Source organism: Pezoporus wallicus, unplaced genomic scaffold (genome assembly GCF_028554395.1).
Source record: "Pezoporus wallicus isolate ANWC-B61680 ecotype Strahan unplaced genomic scaffold, APGP_CSIRO_Pwel_v1 scaffold_6445, whole genome shotgun sequence".
Lineage (NCBI taxonomy): Eukaryota > Metazoa > Chordata > Aves > Psittaciformes > Psittacidae > Pezoporus > Pezoporus wallicus.
Window position 1 is genome coordinate 5,583,591 of NW_026641753.1, and position 21,702 is coordinate 5,605,292.

A 21,702-nucleotide genomic window follows, 5' to 3' on the forward strand; every position below is an offset into this window, starting at 1 on the left:
CACTGAAATTGTAATAGACTAGAAAGCAAAAAACTGAAATTCAGGCCATATAAAACATGACCTATAATCCACAAGGTAATTTGTATATATACACTCAGTTGTATATATACATTCCATGAAGAATGTACAAACCAACACAGGATCAAGAGAAATCTGTTGGGGGAAATATTCAAGAAAACCTACGTGCAAACTGTTCTTGCTGATCAGAAATCTAAATTCTTTGCTGCCTAATCATGCAAAAGGAAATATTTTTTTACAAGGCTATGCATATTTATTTTATCCGTGAATTTTTCTGCACTGAACTTCCCAGGAGTGAGAAGAGAGAATTTTGTTCCTGTGACCTTGGCCATAATTATGTTAACTACGTAACGACCAAGAGGAACAGTTTCCTTCAGAACATGAATCATATCAGTAAGAAGATATGTATCACATATGAGAGTCAACATACTGACATAAACTTATTTTTATTGCAGTCTATTCACATAGGGATTGCATCAATTTAACTATTTAAATAGTAAAAATCAATCTGGCTAAAATACTTACTATGAAAGTTCTTCATACACAAGGCCCATTATAAAGATCACATCTTTTGCTAGCACTTTCCTTTGAGTATTTGATAGATTTGCTTTGCAGTTGGCATATTCAAATGGTTATATTATGGCTTTAGAATAACGTGTATGATTTACACTCTTTTTCTGTGTTGGTATAATCTGGTTTACAGTGTTAAAAATAGCCATAAAGTTTTAAAACTACACATAGTCTCACAGGTCTAAGTAACAAGCTAAAGACGGCTGCACTTAATGCAATCTAGTTTTTATATTACAAAGATCTTGCTACTCAGTGTATACATTTAATATATTTATTCATCTTTGCAAGTGCCCAAAGGCTCCACTAAATAACTGGGGGAAGGGGAGAGGAAAGATACACAGCTTTGCAACACATACAGAATTCTTTCATGTCCATCAGTTTTCTTGAAACATACTATTCTGTTTCTTTATAAAGACTGATACCAAGTGTTGTAAAAAAAAAAACAACAGAAAAATAAGCCAACACAAATCTGATGTAGTTATGAGATGGTAAATAGACTTTTACTCTTGTACAGAAGACTCAAATGACTTAACAGGTTTGAATCAACTTCAAATTGCTGGACAGTGTTTATGGACTCAGTCATTGAATCTCATCACTGAATTCTTCAGATGACTTCAGGAAGTGATCAGCAAGAAGTTAAGATTCTTAAGCAGTGCCTTTCCCATCTCATAAAGACGGCTGAAATGTTGAAAGGTTTTCCATTTCAAAGCAAACTAAATCAAGGATATGTCAAGCTTTTGTATTTATAAATCTTCCCCAAAAAGGAAGTAGACTAATGAATGTCAACAGCCAAGACTTAAACCTGATTGCCCATATTAGACATTAAGTAGTTTTTAACTACTATTAGACATTACTGTAGTTTTTAACACATTGTTCACCCATATGAAAGCTTTCCTCTTGTCTCAAGGCAGCTTATGCACTTTAAAAGTTCTTGGTGGAACAGCTTAAAAAAAAAATCTAAGTATATAGTGCAAGAAAGATATGCAGTCTGCCTATTTTTTCCATTCCTTCAATGATTTGCTAGGTATAACTTCCCTTTATTAAGATACACTGATCTTTTCAGTACAATCAGCTTTAATTTTTTATCTGTGCATACAATTACAAATAGCAGATATATATGTAATTCCAAAATTCCTTTCAAAAGATCTGCTACTTTGTCTTTTACTCATGCCAAAGAAGGTCTAAAAGAAAAGACTGCAGACTACAGATTTTTCAAAGATGAAATTCTTTAGAACTCAAGTTAATGCCATCTGGTCCAGCCAATTAACTTTTTCTATTAATACCTAAACTTGAGTTTCCCCCGTTCCAGTACTGAAACAACCTTGAGCTCTTCACTAGTAAATACACATGCAAAAGCCTAACTTTCTGGCAAGACCTTAGTTGGGTTCATGTTATTTTGTACCTTGATCACCTTGATGACTGTCCATTTACAGTGGCTTTGCAGCTCTCTAAAATTTTCTCTTATTGATATTTTCAAAGATGCATTGAAAATAATTATGCAAGCTCCTTGAAAAATGTTTACCTCTCTTTGCTGATGTCCTGGTTATATCCTTTAGTGTTATTCTTTAGATAGCATTCCAATTCCTTGAAGCAAAACTTACTTTTGTAGACCTCCTTATCAAAGTCATGGTAGATTTCTTCACACACACACACACACACATTTCCTAAAGTATTTTTTGGTACATTATAATGCAATTACACTACATTTATCAACATTGTATTTTAAATACCCTACTTACCAATTGAAAACTTTCTGCCTATTGGTTTCCCCTCAACTCTCTTTTTAGCAGGACTTCCCGTTTGCACATAGTTTCCTTTTCTAAAGCTACATATGCGCTGGTTTAAAAAAAAAAATGTTTCTGTAGGAAGATTAAACAGAAATATGCTACTACTAATGTAAGAAGTAGCTAATTTTGAAGCATTTCTTGGGCAATGATCAACTAAGCCAAGATTTGTATCTGCTACGGGTTACCAAACTATGCCATGTGAAGTAGTTATTCATGAAATCTGAAAATTGAATCTGTGCACTGCACCTCCCGTGACATTTCTTGTCTTACCTAATTGAATCTTTTTATTGAGATTCCTTCTCATGGGGTGTGTTCCCCTAACACACTGAACTGACTATCGCTGTCCTGTTTCACAGCTGTATTACAGACAAATACTGGTTTCCCTTATATGTTACAAAGTCTATGTTACCCACTAACATGCTTCATATCTGATTTTTCTTAGTTTTAATTTGCATTCAACTTTCCATCAGTATCTACTCAGTGTTTCCCTTGCCTTGGTATTGCAATGTTTCACTATGTATATTTCTAGCATGCTAGTTTCTAGCATGTGTATTACGTTCAGAAGCTGATGTAAATTTAGGTTTTCCAATAGGTTTTCTTAGACTCATTTGCTGAAATGTACACATTTGCTTCAAAGACTGCAGCAACCTTAGTGATGTGCTCTTACACGTACAACAGCTTTTCCTCACTCTTTTGTCTATATTTAATTTTAATGCTAGCAATTCAACTTCGATTATTTCTCCTGTGCCTACTCCTTTATTTCAAAAAGTTCTCCATTTCATAATGAAGCCGATTCATTTTCCACAGAGCATATAGATTTCCTCAACTATATCTTCAAATGCTGCTTCACCTTTCAGTCTGGCCCCAAAAACTGGGAAGCCATTCCCAACTTGATTTTTACATTTCAAGTCCAGCAACTCTTCTACCTTTTCCTGTGTTACTGGCACAACAAATACAAGCACAGGTTGTTCACTGGTATGTCTGTTCCAACAAGAATAGCTTAGGAATGTCTATATATATTTCAGTATAATATTATTTTGATAACTAACCTGCCAAATAATATCACCACTTAGTGTGAATGCTGAAGTATTTTTATATTATTAGAGTTATTTTAATCACTGGCATGCACTGTGTGTTTGTATTTTTTCCAAATATTGGGAAATCAGTTAAAATAATATAATGCCACTGGGAAAAACATAATTTGCAAAATAAATCTAAGCAATTGACACCAGATGTTCTATTTTTTTCAAAATTTGCATTTTCAGTTTTATAATATTTACATTTTTCTTCTGGAAAAATGCTTAAGTAATCATACCTCAAAAGGATGGATTTTTTAGTTCTTCTGGCTTTTGGTAGTATGCCAGTGTAATTCAAAGACAAAACTCAGGTCATATTTCCAAAGTCAGTCACACTTACTGGTTTCATGCCCTACCGTACAAATACAGCATCTTTGATTTTAGCCATACGTAGTCTTATCTATGGATCTTCTAGAAGCAGAGATAAACAGCGTATTTTAATGACAGTGTTCTGCTGAATCTGAAGCGAAATGGAATCCAGGAACTGATAAGAATCTTTTCCTAGATATAAGAAAACCTGAATATTCCAGTCATGGCTGTTGGCTGTTTCTTGTTCATCTAGTTTCACCTGAAGGATATAAGTTATTTCAGCTAAAGAACTAAAGATTTTAATCTAAAATTAAAACTTTTTGATAGCCTTAGATCAGAATTCATCTAATCAAAAATTTATTTTTACTTGTATGCAGACATGCATGAGAGAGCTTGTTCTAAGCTGCAATAATTTTCTTCATAAAAGAAGAGGAGATGCCTTCTGAGGTCACAAAATGTTTACGGGTCACTGGAATTCCACAGTATGAGCTCTCAAACAGAGAGTTTAATATTTTTTTAATTCTTTGTGTGAGACAGATTAACCATTTATAGAAAAGGAAAAGCATTTTGTTTAGGTTCAAATGTTTACCTCTACATTCATTAAGAAAACCTTAGGAGACTACATGTTCTTGTTTCTTTTTTACTCCAAGAGTACATTCAATCTATTTTTTAATTTACTTTAGGTTTAGAGTGAGCAATAAACTTAGCTGTAGGCAAAGAAACACAACACAGCATGAGTTGGCAAGGCCTTGAGAAACACCATATACCCAGTTCTGCCACCACAGTTAGCAAAAACCAGTCAATACAAAGTTTGGGCAATGAAATCCCAGAGCTAAGAGGTAGTCTCTGCTTATCTCCAGATTTTTAACTCACTTTAGTAAATAACATTTCTTCAGCATTTTACTTATTCTTTTAGCAAGATTCCCTAAATGTTCTTGGTTTACTATCTCAGATAAAATGAGAGTACTTACACCGAGGCCGCACAGTAGTTTCTGAGGTCTGGGCTCACATCTTGCACAAATTTTACTGACACCACCAAGCCACTGGACTGATGGCATCCTCAGACATCAGTTGTTAACAACTATATATTCACTGACAACAAGCGAATAGGAAAATAAAGCTACACTTAGATAATCAGAAGAAGAAATGGTAGAATACTTGAAACATACAGAGTTGTTTATTACTGTCTCTACCAGCTGTGTAATGTTGAGTCATAAAAAAAACCAAAAACATCTAAACCAGATTTAAAGCTTCTATTCAGTGCTGAATCCCTTCCTCTGTTTAAATAGCAAAAGAGATTCATATCCTTTTTTTTTTTTTTCCCCCAAGACGACCACTGATGCAATGCATCTTTAATTTTGAGGGTGGACAACAGGAAAAGCAAGATTATTCATTACAATCAAAATATTAATTAATTTTTCCTTGATGTAAAGCAATACAGAAATGGTGGTACTGCCTTCATCTTTTTCTAACATCAAGCATACAATTTTTACAAAGGGGCTTTATAAACTCCTGAGCAAGGTTATTATATATCTTTTCTCACATCAGAACAGATGTGAGAACAATGACCACTGTCAATTCCAAAAAATGAAGGATACAGGAGAAAAAAAATACAAAAATAAAATGGGTTAACTGACTTTGAAGGGGGTCTTCTCCTTTGGGATGTCCATGAAATGATTTTCAGGGGCTTTCTGGTTGCAATACATTTTTTTACAGTTTACTTAGAAGAACTGAAAAAAGTCTTATTTTTCATTAGTTCTGTGGACTGCCTCTGCGTCTTCTCCATGCTCTTTGTGGTCCTGGCTGTGCTAAAAGCTGTCTTCTTGCTGTGTTTTCTTGCAGACATTATTCCTGTTACTCCATTTTCTCCCATAAGTATTTCTTATTGAAAGTAACATTTAACTCTTGCACACCTGGGTTCCTCTGATCCAGTACATTGCAGCCAGAATAATGCAAGCAAGAAAACTTTGTTTGCTGCTGAGATCTATTGATTGTCTTTTTTTTTATCCACACATCAGCGCTTATTAACCACTATGACATTCAAAAGCTAGTTTTCCTCAGAATATTATTTAATCTCTTTTCTACTGATGCAAAAGAAGTCTCAAAGAGGGAACCTTGGAAGAAGTCAGAAATCATACTGTCCTCTTCACGGTACTGTTCAGCAGGGGTGCCATTAGAAATTACCTTGTCATGGTTTCTTCCACTTCACAAGGAAGGATGAAAGAGAAACCCATAAAGCTGTCCTACAGTGAAGATGAAGGGAAATAAACAGTCATATGGACATCACAATTTGAAATATTTCTTTTATTTTACTAGAAGAATCAGATGCAAATACTTTCCCAGATCTCTCTTCAGTCACCTACTAAGGATTTTAATCCATTTCACCCATCAAGCCATAGGTATATTGGTTCAATATCTTAAAATATGACTTGGGAGAGGAATTGCTGAATGATTGCATTCACTGATTATCTTCAGTTTCTTTAGTACAGTCGGCACAATCTCTCCAATGTCTTCAGTTTGCATCACACTAATCAAGATGCAATAGAAAGAAAAACAAGCATTTGAGACCTGCTTCTGAAACCTGCAGGCCCACCTGAGACAGAGAATGTCTACCCTCACTAAGTAAACTATTATTCATAACATCTGCCTATACAACGCAATGTGAGTTCCTGTCACTCATCATTGACATGTCTCTATACTAGGACTGGTATCCTAACACTGCATTATTATGTTTCATGAGAATACTCTTAATTCCCTTTGTATCACTATGCATGCTGATTATACAGTATCCTTTGACAATGGCAACATGTTCTAGTGTGATGTATTAATTCCAGAGGAAAAAAAAAAAGATATGCAAAGGCACTGTTAAAAGCACCATATATCTGGCAAAAATTGATTAAAAGCATGGAATTATTTTTTCAATAAACTTATTCTCCCAGTATGACAATAGTTTTTTTACCATTGATCTCAGTGGTGTCAAGATGCCCAGATTTTGGGTTATTAATTAATAGCAAGGTATAACACTAGCTGTGTTGTTCTGTGTCAAGTCAAATTTTTAGAGGCTTTCTATTTCCCTTTAATTCCTATAGAGCACTTCTTGACTTATTAGTAAAATAACTTCTCTCTAATTCAGTTACTATGATTAAGTGTACATTATCAGATCACACTAGACAAATACTTCTGGCAGTATTTTCAAGCAGCAAGTGACCATAATCATATATACTTGACATGCATAATTATAACACATTATTATTCAGCTAAGAATGAGTAGGTGGGATTCTCACAGTATGTCTTCTCATCATATTTTCTACAATAGATTACTACTTTTGTCTTTTTTAATATTTGACTTCTCTGCCCTTCACTAATGTCCTCAATGATTTCCTCCATCACGCATTTTACTACTTCACCCTACCCTAATTATTAACTTTAAACTCTCCACTGACCCTAACTTAACTCTCTGTAGATACAAAAGCTTTGGAAAAAAAAATCCTCAGTGAGAAAGTGTTTGCCAGATAGCTTTTCTTCAAGCTTTTGCAGCTTCAAATCTTATCACAGTAAACACTGAACCAAATACTGCATTGAACAGCACTATATTTAGTTGTATTACAACAGTAATGTCACTTTTCCAAGTGCTGTTGGACTCCAACGAAGCCACAGAATTTGTCTCCAAGGGTGGAGATCTTGGTACCTGCAGTTTCACTCTCAGCGATGAGACTTTGCAAGTAGTTAGTCATCTGATACGCACCTCCTGGGATCAGGCACCGAATCTACTGTAAATTCAGTTCTTCTTTCACTTGCCAAAAGAATCCTCCTCCTACAACATATGTGTAAGCAGAGAATACAGAACGAAAAGTGTTTTATTTCAAAACTTCAGTGAACAGATTTCTAGTTTTATTTAGTTATTGTTACAAAAAAGAAAAAAAGTATTCCCTCTGGCTCAGGGCTGTATGTGAGGCTCCTGAGTGGAGAACAGATGAGCTAGACATGGTATGTATAAAATTGTAACACAGACAAGAATGTGAGATTTTACTCTTTCTTTCTCACATTATGACTTAGCTGAAAAAAAAACCCTTAACATCAATATTATGAAGTATTCTTTATTCTGCACTTTACATGTTTCTAACCACTGTATTCAATGCAAACAGCTTAACTCCCGTGAAGAACTTGACCAGGGAGAATCAATGCATTTAATTGTACTAATCTCTCAGCAGAGCTAGTTTCAAACCTGCTGGACTGCTAACAGCTGTGGTGTTCTATGCGCTGAATTCCCATCACTAAATACACACTTGAACACCAAATGCAAGGGGTATAAGAACAGTAAGTCAACAGATCTTAAGTGATATCAGCAATTCCAGATTTATTTTGCAACTAAATCAAAATCTCAGTAATACTCAATGACACTGGTAACACCTTTTTTGGCTCCAGTTCTGTGTACCTTCAATGACCTTTAGTTCAATGCACACAATGTTCACCACTAATATACTTACATTTTGTGGTTTTTTTTTTAATAAATGAACAGTATTCATTCATTTTGAGCAAAAATACAAGCCCTGTTCCATCTAGGAAAAATCTCTTAGTCAAAGACATTTAGTTTTAAAGCTAGAAGTCTTTAAATATTGTGCTGGATTACTGTAGTCTGGTTTTCAATTACAAGAATCCAAAAAAGCCTGATGGTAGACTGCAACTTGTCTATGAATCAGTTTAGTCTATATTCGAAAGACCATTTTAGATGGTTTCATGGCTTAAAGCAGACATTTAAAACGTATTCAGTTTCTTTATTGTGGCATTAAGAATATTAAAGTGACAATAAGAAAAAGGGACAATGCCAGGTAGTGACAGAGACATGGGTCTGTGTTTACTAGAGACTAAATAATAACAAAAAGCCTCCTTCTATGTTCCTGCTGGCTTAAACCCAACCAGAACAAACAATGAAACAAAAAGGAATAGCTGTCCTATCAGGGCAGAAAAAAAGTAACATCACTGTAACTAAAAGCGGAATAGCAGTGACACACTGCCCTTGTACAGAGATAAACAATGTTGCATCCACTTTTAGTATCACATAGGCTCTACTTTGAAGTTCCACGAGTCAGTTACCAGTGCTTTCCTCAGGACATTAGAGAGAGAAAATTAAAACATGGTTATTTCAGCAGCACAAAGAAAGTTTTGTGTATGTCAAGCAAGACTTTTATCTCTGAGCTGGGACTCACACAGTAACAGACTATCTAGACCAGAGGAATCAATTTACTATTGAAGATATTTGTACTATATAAAGGATTCAATCTAGATGGCTTTCAGCAAATGTTTTGCTTTCACTGAATGTACAGCACTTGATATACATATTACAATTGTAATATTATTACAGTGATGTATTTTTACTTTGCTTTAACCATCCTTTATGAATTTTAACACAAAGAAGTACTTAGTTAGGGTTTGTTTGTTTTTTTTTAATAATATATGCCCACAAGAAGCTACTTTTCAGGACATCTTTCCTATCCTTTCTGCAATGCTATAAATTATACACATTTACTTGCTTGATTTACAATCTCTGTCACTCCTGAATTTAACCTATTGTACAAAAAACAAAACAAAAAAAAACCAAACAAAAAAAAACAACAACCCCCCCCTAAAATTAGAGATAGCTTTTCAATGATATTTTAAGGACCAGGACCTCAGAATCAATAAAAAGCCAAAACAAAACAAAACCTAACAAAACCAACCAGCTTTTAAGTGTACATAACATAACCTGTATGTAAAGTTAGCATTCAACCCACACCTAAGGGAAAGACAAATGTTTTGCTCCCAGTTTGGTCACTGGGCACTGTCATATCCTGTGTAATATCTGATTACTTCAGAAATGACATTTTCATGTCATAAAGTCTAATTCATAGGCAGTTTCAAGTGCTATTTTTAGAGATAACATCCAAGACTAATGAATGCAATACACTAGGAAGTTAATATGACTAAGATGTAAGCATGAAGTTAAATCATGCTGTCTTGTCTACCTGTTCAAGTCATTCTTTTCTTGGCAATAATACACAGTACGAGTAATATTCCTCAACTGATAGTTTATAACCTTTATCTTTGTCTGGTGTGCTTTCACTTAAAACAGTATTTACCACCGACTTAAATACAAAGAGTTCTCCAGTGAAGGGTATTTGTGTGTTGTCATTGTGAACCTTCAGATCCGTGTGTGTATGTACCATTGTGCAGCTGCTACAACTGATATCAGATCAGTCACATTTGCTGTGACTTTAGAGTAAAACTTTCAATTCTTTTGAAGGACAATATCAGGCAGAATAAAGAAAAATTCTACTCTGGGCTCATTTCTGTCTTTCGCCTTTCATAGTTTTCTGTGAGATTTCACCTTTTCTCACATTCTATCAGAAACTTCTATTATGCTTTTTTTTTTTTTTTACCTTTGATCCTCAAAATGCTTCAAAGAAACAGAATACAATTATTGTTTTACTACAGGCCCCTTCTCTGCAACAAAAACAAAAAGCAAAGTAACTCTGCCTCATTTACCCCCACTCAGACAGATTTGTGGACTTCTTTCCTCATGAAAACTGAGGTTGAGAGTCTTCAATGCTTTCTTTACCATTTATCTTGAGAGCCTTGCTGACTGCATGTGTAAGGAGTGTTAGGTTTTTGTACAACTTGCTGTAAAGATTTCTTACACAAACTGCAAAACATTTAATAAAAGCTGTTAAGCTGTTGATTTGTCAGATGTTAAGAAAAAAAACATTTTCAATACTCTGAAAAATTAAATTAATAGCAAACAATAAATTTCCCACAGGTAATCTTCTAATACATCTTGCACCAGTGTTTCCTACTGTACTATGGCTTAAAAAGCCATCCCTCTTGAAATTGTCTTACATTTGCATAAAAGAATGACAGGTATAAGCAGATAAACTTTTCAGTGAACTAATTTAGTTAAATTTAAGCACATTAACTTTTGTTTAGTAAAGAATCAGTGAACATAATCATACTGTGGAGTCAGGAAATAAGGAATAAACTGATTGTTGTGGAATGTTTGGTTGTTTTTTTTTCCTAAATATTTCTAGGACATTTCAAGTATATTAATATTTGTAAGAGCCCTGAATGTGAACCTTAGAATCTGACAGCTCTGGTCATTTTGGTAAGGTCAACAAAATGCAGACTTTTTTTTTTTTTTGGTCCAACATTTGGTATTTTCTCATCCTTTATCATCACGTGAAACAGACATTCTGATGCCTTCCATTAACTGATTCAATGCTAAAAGATATTTGCTCAATAGATGTGTCATTTTTCAAGGTGTACTCATCTTTTCAGAAGTGGGTACATACAAGATGACTAACTTCACAGAGGGTATCTCTCACACAGGCCCATAAAACTGCATCAACAATGAGCCACCAGTAGTATTCTTCCACTTTCTTCATTACCAGTTTTGTTCAAGCCTTTTATATCTGTATGGTATTTCCATTTCTGCTATCCAAAACAAGTGGTTAAAATGAAAAGCAGGCTTTCACCTCATTTAAAGATGCATACTGAATGAGAAGGGGCATCCCAATGGCTCAGCTGGAGTCCTGAAGAGCAATTTCCATATGGAAATACAAGATACTGATGTTAGTAAAGTTCAAAAGCCAAACAATTCCTTAGCTATTTAATAATTTCTCACAGACTTCATTAGAAACTGGACTGGGAGAAAAGGACTATTGAAATGTGACACACAAAACTGTTCTTAGAAGTACTAATCACACATTCGTAACAAGTTACTTGACAAATGATTCAGTAGGATGTTAGAAAAAAATAACATAGAATAGAGTCATAGAATCATAGAATAGTTAGGGTTGGAAAGGACCTTAAGATCATCTAGTTCAAACCCCCCTCCCATGGGCAGGGACACCTCCCACTAAACCGTGTCACCCAAGGCTCTGTCCAACCTGGCTTTGAACACCACCAGGGATGGAGCATTCACAACTTCCTTGGGCAACCCATTCCAGTGCCTCATCACCCTAACAGTAAAGAAATTCTTCCTTTTATCCAATCTAAACTTCCCCTGTTTAAGTTTGAACCCATCACCCCTTGTCCTTTCACTACAGTCTCTAATGAAGAGTCCCTCTCCAGCATCCCTATAGGCCCCCTTCAGATACTGCAAGGCTGCTATGAGGTCTCCACACAGCCTTCTCTTCTCCAGGCTGAACAGCCCCAACTTCCTCAGCCTGTCTTCATACAGGAGGTGCTCCAGTCCCCTGATCATCCTCGTGGCCCTTCTCTGGACTTGTTCCAACAGTTCCATGTCCTTTTTATGTTGAGGACACCAGAACTGCACACAATACTCCAGGTGACGTCTCACGAGAGCAGAGGGGCAGGATCACCTCCTTCTACCTGCTGGTCACGCTCCTTTTGATGCAGCCCAGGATACGGTTGGCTTTCTGGGCTGCAAGTGCACACTGCCGGCTCATGTTCGTTTTCTCATTGACCAAGTCCTTCTCTGCGGGGCTGCTCTGAATAAAGAGCTAACTTCCTAATGACCTAGAATATATTATTTTCCATAAGAAAACAGTATGAGCATTAATTTTAAGTCAAGTTGACAGATCTAAATCCAAATCATCACAAACTTGAAAAATAAGTATTTAAGGGTTCTATTAAATAGCCTCAAGAGCTCTTATGTACCTTCATCCCTTTTCCACTCAGCAAACACACTAAGGGAAATGCTCATAAAACAAAATCCCTAAATCTGCACATTCTACTGGGTAAAAAAAAAAAAAAGACAACAAACCAAACCAAACAACAACAACAAAAAAAACCATAAGGATAGAAATGACAAAAGTAGCCTGAGGTCTGGCAGCTGATGAGAGCAACCTGTAGGGCAGTCAGTTGGGAACCTCTCCAGAATCATTCTAGCAACATACACTCCTTTCAAAATGGCTATTCACCCAACCTTTAGCCACCTATCGAGTCATACCAGTACTTGGAAATATTTATTGCACAACCAAAAATAAAAAAAAATTTTACTTAACATAAATCACTGAGAACAGTGAAGCTGCCGTTCACATGTGATCTCACTATCAGCTGTACAATTTTTCTGATGAAATGGGGCTTACCTTCCTAATGACTTGTCAGGTGCTTCACAGTTCTGGCTTGTCTGAAATTCCACCCTTGGGACGGCTGCAAAAGCATCTAATAGATTCTAATAAAGTCAACTTTCTCTGTGTTAAAGCTCTTCCTTTCTAAAGGAAGCATGCCTGTTATGTTATTAATTTGCTAGCATTGCTATTCACAAATAAACCAATCTCCTTCACACAGCTGTATAAACCACCACAAATAAAACAATACACAGATGGGAGTGCAGCAGTCTAAATGTTTAGGTTCAGTTATTATACATGTAACTATCTCCACTCTACATCCCTAGCTTCAGATGTCACATAAAAGGGGTTATTTCCAATTTTTAAAATATCATGTCTTTCTACAGTCTAGAAAGTTGAAGTGCAGTGCCCAGATGTTCCCTGCACAGCTCTTGTCCAGCATGAGGACAAAGTTCTCATGCCTTCGGTTGTTTACCATCCTAAGAGGCAGGAAAGAGCAGTTTACATTGACATTCTGCAAGATTTATCTTATTTTTTCTCCTTTAAATACCATGTTAACATCCCTGTAACAGAAAAGCCTACAGAACACCAGGAGAAAACACAAGAAATATAAGACCCGCTTTCTATCTGGCAGTAAAGCCAAAGCAAAGGAAACCAAACCCTTATACCTTTTTCTTCATCTCTTAAGGTAACATGTATGGATTTTGCCTTCTCTTCCTTGCTAATTTTCATATCCATGCAAAATCAACCAATCCAGATACAATTCAGCTAAATAAAATAGCAAAACTGTACTCTATGTCTTCTTCCTTTCTGTTCCATGTAATGCAGACAGCTCTGTAGCAGAATACTTGTTAACCATGTGTTAACCATGTGTTAACCAGCTCTCATTGCACTCCAGAATGTGAACTATGATTATCCACTCTAGAAATACAGAACTGTGCAAACTTGACATGAAACACAAAATTGAACTGGTACCCTTTCTGTACATAAAACTTCCAAAGGAAACTTAGTGCCTTAGGAATAACATTCTGAAACAAGTGGCAGGTAGCACCATTCAGGTTCTCTAAGGAGCTCACCTAACTTCTCTGCAATAGCAGACATACCCTTCTAAATGCATGGACATAAAACTCAAGAGTCACTCAAGATGCTAAGTCTTCAGAGCCTTGCTTGCTATCTTCTTGCTGTGTTTTTCTGTTTTTGTTATTGTTATAATTGTTTTTCGAAAGAAGATAGGATATAAGGAGGGGTGAGGAGCCATTGTAATAAAAGCACATTAGTTTCAGATTACCAAGCTTGCCCATGATGATATAACAGAACACTCAATTTCCACCAGATTTCTTTATGCTAACACAAAGCCCCCAAGACAAAGAGTCTTAAATATACACAATTAGAGAAAGAATATGATGCTATTATCCTAATTTGAAAATGAAGCTGCCAATAAAAAGGAAAAACAAATGGGAGAGAATCAAGACTAAGAAACAATAAATGAGCTCTGCATTCATATTTTCAACTGTTCTCCACTATGGTAAGAGGGGTAAGAATTTGGTTTATGAATCTACATCAAAGAGAACACAGAAGAGACATAAACCAAAAATGCAGCCATGGAGGATATGAATTACAGATCTTTATTCTCCTAGGTACCACCTTATTGGCTTACGATTTTGTATTCGACCGTTTGCCCATTAGCCCCCAGAAAATACTGTGTAATAAGGAATTAGCTTTGTATTTGCCATCAATTACTGCAAGGTAGGAGCAGAGGCCAGTCAGCAAAATCTGTTGTTTTTTTGAAAGGACAAAGCAAAATTGCAATGGTCTTCTGCCTTCCTGAGATTAGCGGAATCAATTCAGCTATCTAAGACCTTTTGCCAAGGTTATCTTAAAAAAAAAACAAACAACAAAAAACAAACACAACATTGGCTCAAACTGGATTTGCAGCTGTTTTTCTGCGAAGTTAAGTTTACATCAGACTTTACATCAGGAAGGAGGTATTAGAATGCCTACTGGTTGTCTGCATCATGTGTATGCATCAATATTGGGCAAGCCTGCCATAAGTAGACAATTAAAAACAAAGCAAACTTGCAGGATCAGCTTACTGTCATCTCAATATTTTACAGGGATCTGGATTTGTGCCTGGTCAGCACTTTGCTAATTAACTGTATTCTGACTATTCTGCAGAAATGATATTTTAGCTTGTAAACTATCAGATGAATATTATGGTCAGATAAACTGACACTGCAAAACTGTAAAGTCCCTGTCAGTCTCCTGCATCTTACCCTTAAAATGCTCAGAAGAGGCCAAAGTGTTGATTGTATCAATATTATGTGCGTTCACACTGTGAAGCATTTGTACATGTACTGGAGTTAAGATTTATTTCAGTATTTGAACACCCAGTGTAGTCTCAAACCAAGTATATTAAAATACAGGTGTGTATTATCATACCTTTAATGAATATCTAAGGACTAAGATGTGATCAATCCAACTTTCTCCAGGTTTCTCTGAGAAAGTTCTAGTCTCTTTACTCAAAAAGGAAGATGCCTTATGCTTGTAAGTCCATGAAAGCCACAAGCTAAAAAGCAGTATTCATTGGAGAAGTGCTTGAAGCAGGCCCTTCAGGACAGTTCTTAAGCCTGATGGTTTTTACTTCTGGTTTACTGTCTCAGAACAAAGGTCAATAGATGAAGTGTGGCTATTTTTCTCCTTTATCTAATACAGTGTCTTGACATATTGTAGTCTAATTGTAAAATAACTCTTTGTCACATTAAGCATGCCTATTGGATTTCTCTATTAGGGTTCTGTGCTAAAAGTTTAGAATATAAAAGGTGAAAAGAAAATTTCCTATGTTTTAAAAACAGCAAAACCAATCTCTGTGGCAAGCTTGTGCATTCACTGAAAGCAAAAGCAAAACCTTGACACAACACGTGGACTGGAAGCTAAAAGGTAAATTATACTTGCTGTGTTTTTCTGAACTGAATCTTGCCTGTATGATCAGCAGCATTCAGACTCCCGGCAGGGAAGTCTCCAAAAGAGAGGGAAAGCTAGGCAGGTGGCTTTAAAGAAAGCACAGGGAAATGTACTAAATAAAAATTCCAGTGAGAAGTGAAATTGGTTAAATTGCCTGCAGGACATCTGTGGAGGAAAAGGGTCTACACAGATTTCCCCACTTTGAGGGGTGGACAGAAAAGCATTTCAGGGCACGAAAAGCACATGCACATATGGAAGGCTGGTTCATTATAGACAATTTCTTTTTTCCTTACAGATATTCTGTTTAGGAAACAGACAGGATGAGGGTCACACTGAGATAGAGTGAAGGGGTGTATTTGAATGAATTGGTCAGTAAAAGATTCAGCTGATAGCCATAAGCACAGGAAGAATAAACTGCATGGGAGCAATAGGTACAGCATCACCTGGTCCTGAAAGCAGGAGTTCAGAAATAGCCATAGGCCTTATGGGGGTGATACAGCTGAAAGATGCCCCTGTCAGAGTGTTTACCTAAAAGACAGGAGTCATTCCTGCTTCATCATTACTAGTCAGCAGGAGCTTCAAAATATTCAAGATTGGATTAACTATGAATCTTTAACAGGCAGTTCATAATTTGGGGGTGGGAGGAGTAAGCAGAGCTCAAAAATAGCTAAAGAAGAGAAAAGAACAGCTGCCCTTGACAATTATTCAAAAAGAAAAAAAAAAGGAAGTGCATTCTAAACCACAGCTGTTCGTCTGTGAATTAAACTCGGCATACACTCAAGACATTTAGCTCAGATTGTTAGTCCAGGCTTTAACACGTCCCCATATGAGAGCATTTGGTCCTATCAAAATAGATGAAACCAAGGAGCCCAAATTGCTTAAGCAGCTTGGAAGGTCTCTAACTTTTGAACAGGCAAACTGTTCCTTCCTCAGCTGCATAACACAGCCTTCCTTTTTCACAGAAGTGTGGTTTGTTTCCCTCAGATATCAAGACAGTTTTTTCAAATACCAGAATCTTCTGGGCTTCATGTGGCCACTATAGGAGAGGATCAAGTTCCAGATCATCTTGGGAATGTAAGTTACTGGATACTATAAGAGTAATGCCATTGAATGATAGCCTTTAAAGTTAGTTTTAATTCCTTAGCATACACCACAATAATGAGAATTACTTAAAACCTGTTTATATTCCTCTCTAGTTTGATGAAGAAAGAAAATCAAGAATAAAACCTCAAGAATGAATCACACAACTATGTTTGAATGCAGAGATGCCATCTTTTACAAAAAACACGCTTACTTCTAAAATCAGTTCCTTTGAGGCAAGATAATAGGTTTCTAATGACCTAATTAATTTTACACTAAGTGTATTTTGTGAATGTACAAAGTTAGATAGTGAATTGCTGTTTCTGCTTTGGTAAGAAATGGCTGTACCCAAACAGGTCTCTAAAACCAATGTACAGTAATTCGTGCTGACAGCTTATTCTAATTACAGTTGAATATAATAGCTCAGCTGAGATACCAAATTTCACTGCAAGTAACGCTTTGCTACATTGTAAACAAAATAAAATGAAAACCCATTATAAATCCAAGTTATTTTAGCTGAAACTTTGTTTTTTCTAAGCACATAATGCTACTAAAGGGTATAATGTAGCAAGCAGATGATTTGTCCAGTGCTGATTTTGAAAATTAGAAGATTTGGGTTTAATTTTGGTCTTGTTTGTTTTTTTTTCAAGTAAAACTAACAGACATAGGTTTATTCATATTAACACAGACACATAATATTGATACTTACTTTTTTTACTCACAACTGTACCAGAATTCTCTGAAATAGCCACACGAAAAATTGAGGTATTTATTCTTCTCTCTTTTAATAACTAGATTCTGATATGTCAAGAAAGACTTCAGGAAGTAGGTTAATTCCTGGTTCAATGAAAAGACATAACAATGGTAAGTTGTCTTTATTCATACTGTATATCATACATTCTTCTGTTTTAGAAATGTACCTGTTCATCCTAGCAACACACAAATGTGAATGTAACATAAGCAAGAAGCAGAGTGCCTCAGACAAGAGGGTTTTCTGTAAGCTATAACCTAGTGGCAGGAGTTTATAAGCTGGTGACATGAAAAAAATACCTAAGTAATTACAGCTTTAGGGCAAACAGCAGAGCTAAATGTTAAACAGATTTTATTTTTTTTTTTTTTTTAATATGCCTTGACAGCCATCTGCCCAATTAGAAACAGGTTTTGGAAAATACATAACAGTAAGTGTAAAATATTATCTGTAACAAAGATGCAATATACACTAAGAAAGGCAAAAAGTACTATAGTTTGCATGTTAAGAGCTTTTATGGAAATAAACAAATTTCCCACAGGAACATGTTCATATATAAGGAAAAGCAAAGAGGTGACCTGGGTCTTCAATGTTCATTTTTAGGGGGAGTCAAAAATCGGTATCCTAAGATTTTTAAAGTTTTATAGGATTTAAAATACAAAGACTTTGAAATCAGCATTTAAATCTAGAGACAATCTTAGGCATTTATGTTGGGAGATTTTTAAGGCAAGAAGTACTTAATTTTATGTAACACTCCTACTCTTTTCTATCTGAACATGGACAACTGTAAAGTATGTATCTGCATATATACCAGCCATAAGCCATATAAGCCATATACCAGATGAACATGAAAGTTCAGGAATGCAATTTGTCAGTTGATAGCAGGGATATTAAACAAGACTAAAAGGTTTGACTGCCATAAGCCAACAGTTTTGTCCGAACAGTATGTGTGAGCATTAGAAAAATCACAGTTTTCTGGATACAATACAAGTGGCTAAGCAGAATGGCATGTTCTTGCCTTCACCTACCACATTAGTAAATAATGGAGCCCTGGATCCTGGGTGAGACATCTGGCAAACACAGCTATGTGTCACAGGAGTGGCCATTTCAACAAAGGAACTAGGACCTCTGCAAGTGGAATCTCCTAAGTGATGTCAAGAGACAAACTAATAAGACCATGCAAACCAATGAAATAAATGTCAAAATATATAATTATTAAAAAAAAAATGACCAAACAAAAAAACACAAAATATGAACAATGCAGAAAACGCAGGTGTTAGGATTAGTATCCAAAGCAACATGGCTTGTTTCTGCAGAAAGAAGTATATGAAGAGCACCAAAATAGGTATTTAAGTATTTTAAATCAGAATCCATGCTCATTTAAGAGTGAACAAAAGCACAAAATCTCTACATTAAAAGAGCCTGTCCTTTTTCATACTGGCATCCTGCAAAAAGATTATTCATTATAAGAAGACAGAAATTTTCTGTAGGATAATATGAATGAGGCATGTAGTTAATCCACTAAGATTCCATTAAGAAGTGAGCCGATGTTCAGCCAACTAATTAGCCATTCATTAAAACAGAACCGTAAATGACATTTCCAACATATTGCAAAATTCCTCTGTAGTAATATTTTCCCATCTACATCTAGTCTGACATTTATATTCTATGTCTCTTTCATAATTATTTCAAATAATTCCTCTGACATATTGAGGGGAAGATAGCTTAAAAAGAGATTACTTACCACCTACTGGTTGCTCACAAAGAAAGGAGCAGGACAGAGTATTAACATAGAACTGATGTGTGTATGACCCTAATAATCACTACTGTGGTTCAACTTTTTCATGGTGAAAATTTTCTGCTGCTTGAAATTATTTGCACACACATTTACTCAGGATTCATCTTCCCAAAAATGACCACACATAAAAGTAATTCACTTGATTCACAGAAAGCAATACAACACCCCAAAGTTGTCATAAAAAAAGACTAAATCTAAAGCTGGAGTTTTCATGTCCTGCTTACTTCTGCTCTTGCTGCTGCTAGTACAACAGCTACTGCTGGATAGAACAGGAAAGTATAGAGAGGGTTGCACAGATGTTTCCCTAGACAAAAAATAAACATGGTTCCTACCAAGACAGAACTTGATACTCAGTACAATTGTTATTTGTTGTATGTTCACTCAGGCATTCCCTGCACCTCTTTGACTGGTAATTAACAAAGTCACAAAAGCTGACAGACTGCAGGAATAGTACAATCTCAGTGCTATTTACACCGATAGAGACCTGCAGTTTGCTATGTTTTCGTATCAGGTTTTAACATAAAGATTATTTCTTTGCTATTACACCACCACGTTATTAATTTCTGCTTAAAAAATATACAGATTTCTTCTTCACACTTTGGCTCATGGTTCTAGATTTCAAACTGCATGCTCTTTGAGCAGTCTCTTCCACACTTAAATTATTGGTCTTACCATTCCTGTCCCTACCCCTCTCCCTACCCCTCTCCCATTATGCATTATTCTTACCTAACTTCTTTTAATGATACTGATATTTGAAATCCATCCAAGTTTTTGCTGATCCCAGATTTGGTTACTATACTTCAAGAAAACCTAGTCAAAGCCAGCAATACATTACAGTTCATATCTGGTAAGATAATGATACCTGAAAGATAAAATACATAAAATATCATGCGCTGTGTAGGGATAAATGGAGCTACATCTCATGCTGCATCTACAAAAAGGACTGACCTACATAATCAAGAGAATAGCTACCCAGTGTTCAAAACTCATCTCTTCTAAAGATTTCTTTCATTTTCGTTTATGCCATTACCAAAGTCATGTAAGTCAGAAAACAGATTGGTTAAGAAATTATAATAGCAGATACATCCTTAGATAGAAAAAGTTATCTTCCTGACACCACTTCACCTGTCTTGGTCAATACCCAAAATGATTTCTAGATGCTTTAGCAGACCTAAATGTGGTAACAATCTGTGATGTTTCTGCCATATGCCAAATGTAATCTGCAACCCTGAATAAATTCATCTTCCTATCCGAAGCATAACCAACAATATACAAACAGAAGACAGCTGCCAGAATACAAAAAGCTCTGGCAAGCATATGGAAAAAAACCAAACCAAACCCTCAAAACCACATAATCAAGATCTTGAGATGCAAAAGGTGCCAAAGGTTTCACTTACCAAAAGGTGTATAGATACAAGAACGTGGGATTTATCAGTCTGTAGAACCTCACGACCCACACAGCCATACAGTCCACAATACAGCCATTATGAGAGGAACACAGAACCAGACCAGATGGCATCATATATACACTGCACTTTAACCAATACTTAACAGCCAAATATAAAATCTTCCAGAACACACACAAACCTCAAGAGTGTGTAAATTTGAATGAGTTCACTTACTGTCCACGTTTAAATTTTTATTTTAAGGAAACTTATTTAAGACATACAAGTGTACTTTTACATTGGCTTTAACACATTTATAGATCACCACATACATGAATAATTCATTGCACCTTTTAGGGGAGCTTTGCCTGTGAAAATGGGGTTATGAGATGATTATTACATGGGTCGTGATCATCCATTGGTGTACTTTCATTTAGTCTGTGAGAACTTCTCACCGAGTAAGGATTTAGAAAGAAACCTTTCTGCCAGAAACACAATAATAGAAAAATGGTCACAATGTCCTCTTTAAAGCACACAGCATTTAGCTTACATTTTAATTAAATAAAACTCTATTACAGTAATTTAAAGGAAAAATACTATCTTTTCACATTGTGAGCAATTTTTTCACAGAATTCTACATTTTAACATAGTCTCACTAAGAATTCAGGAACGGTTCACTTTAGAAAAAATTGGTACAGAACAAAATGTGTTTACTATCTATGTATGAAAGTGTATTGTTAAAAACAGAATCCGAGTAACTTGGAACAAATTTTAGAGCAGATGCACTGGCTAGTAGTATTAAATAGCAATGCTTTTAAGACTCTTCAAAGCAACAGTCCGCAGGCAGTGGGAATGCAGCACTAAGATAAAATACCTATCAGTGGCACTACATTTTGCAGCAAATA

General features: G+C 35.7%; 1 long non-coding RNA gene across 1 annotated transcript; it reads right to left on the reverse strand.

The window, feature by feature from the left end:
* Positions 1-5,472: 5,472 nt before the first annotated feature.
* Positions 5,473-18,224, reverse strand: LOC130607798 (uncharacterized). Its single transcript, XR_008974359.1, has 3 exons — positions 17,572-18,224; positions 7,449-7,571; positions 5,473-6,003 (listed from the first exon to the last, which is right to left on the reverse strand). It is a non-coding gene; the product is annotated as an uncharacterized LOC130607798 (long non-coding RNA).
* Positions 18,225-21,702: the final 3,478 nt, after the last annotated feature.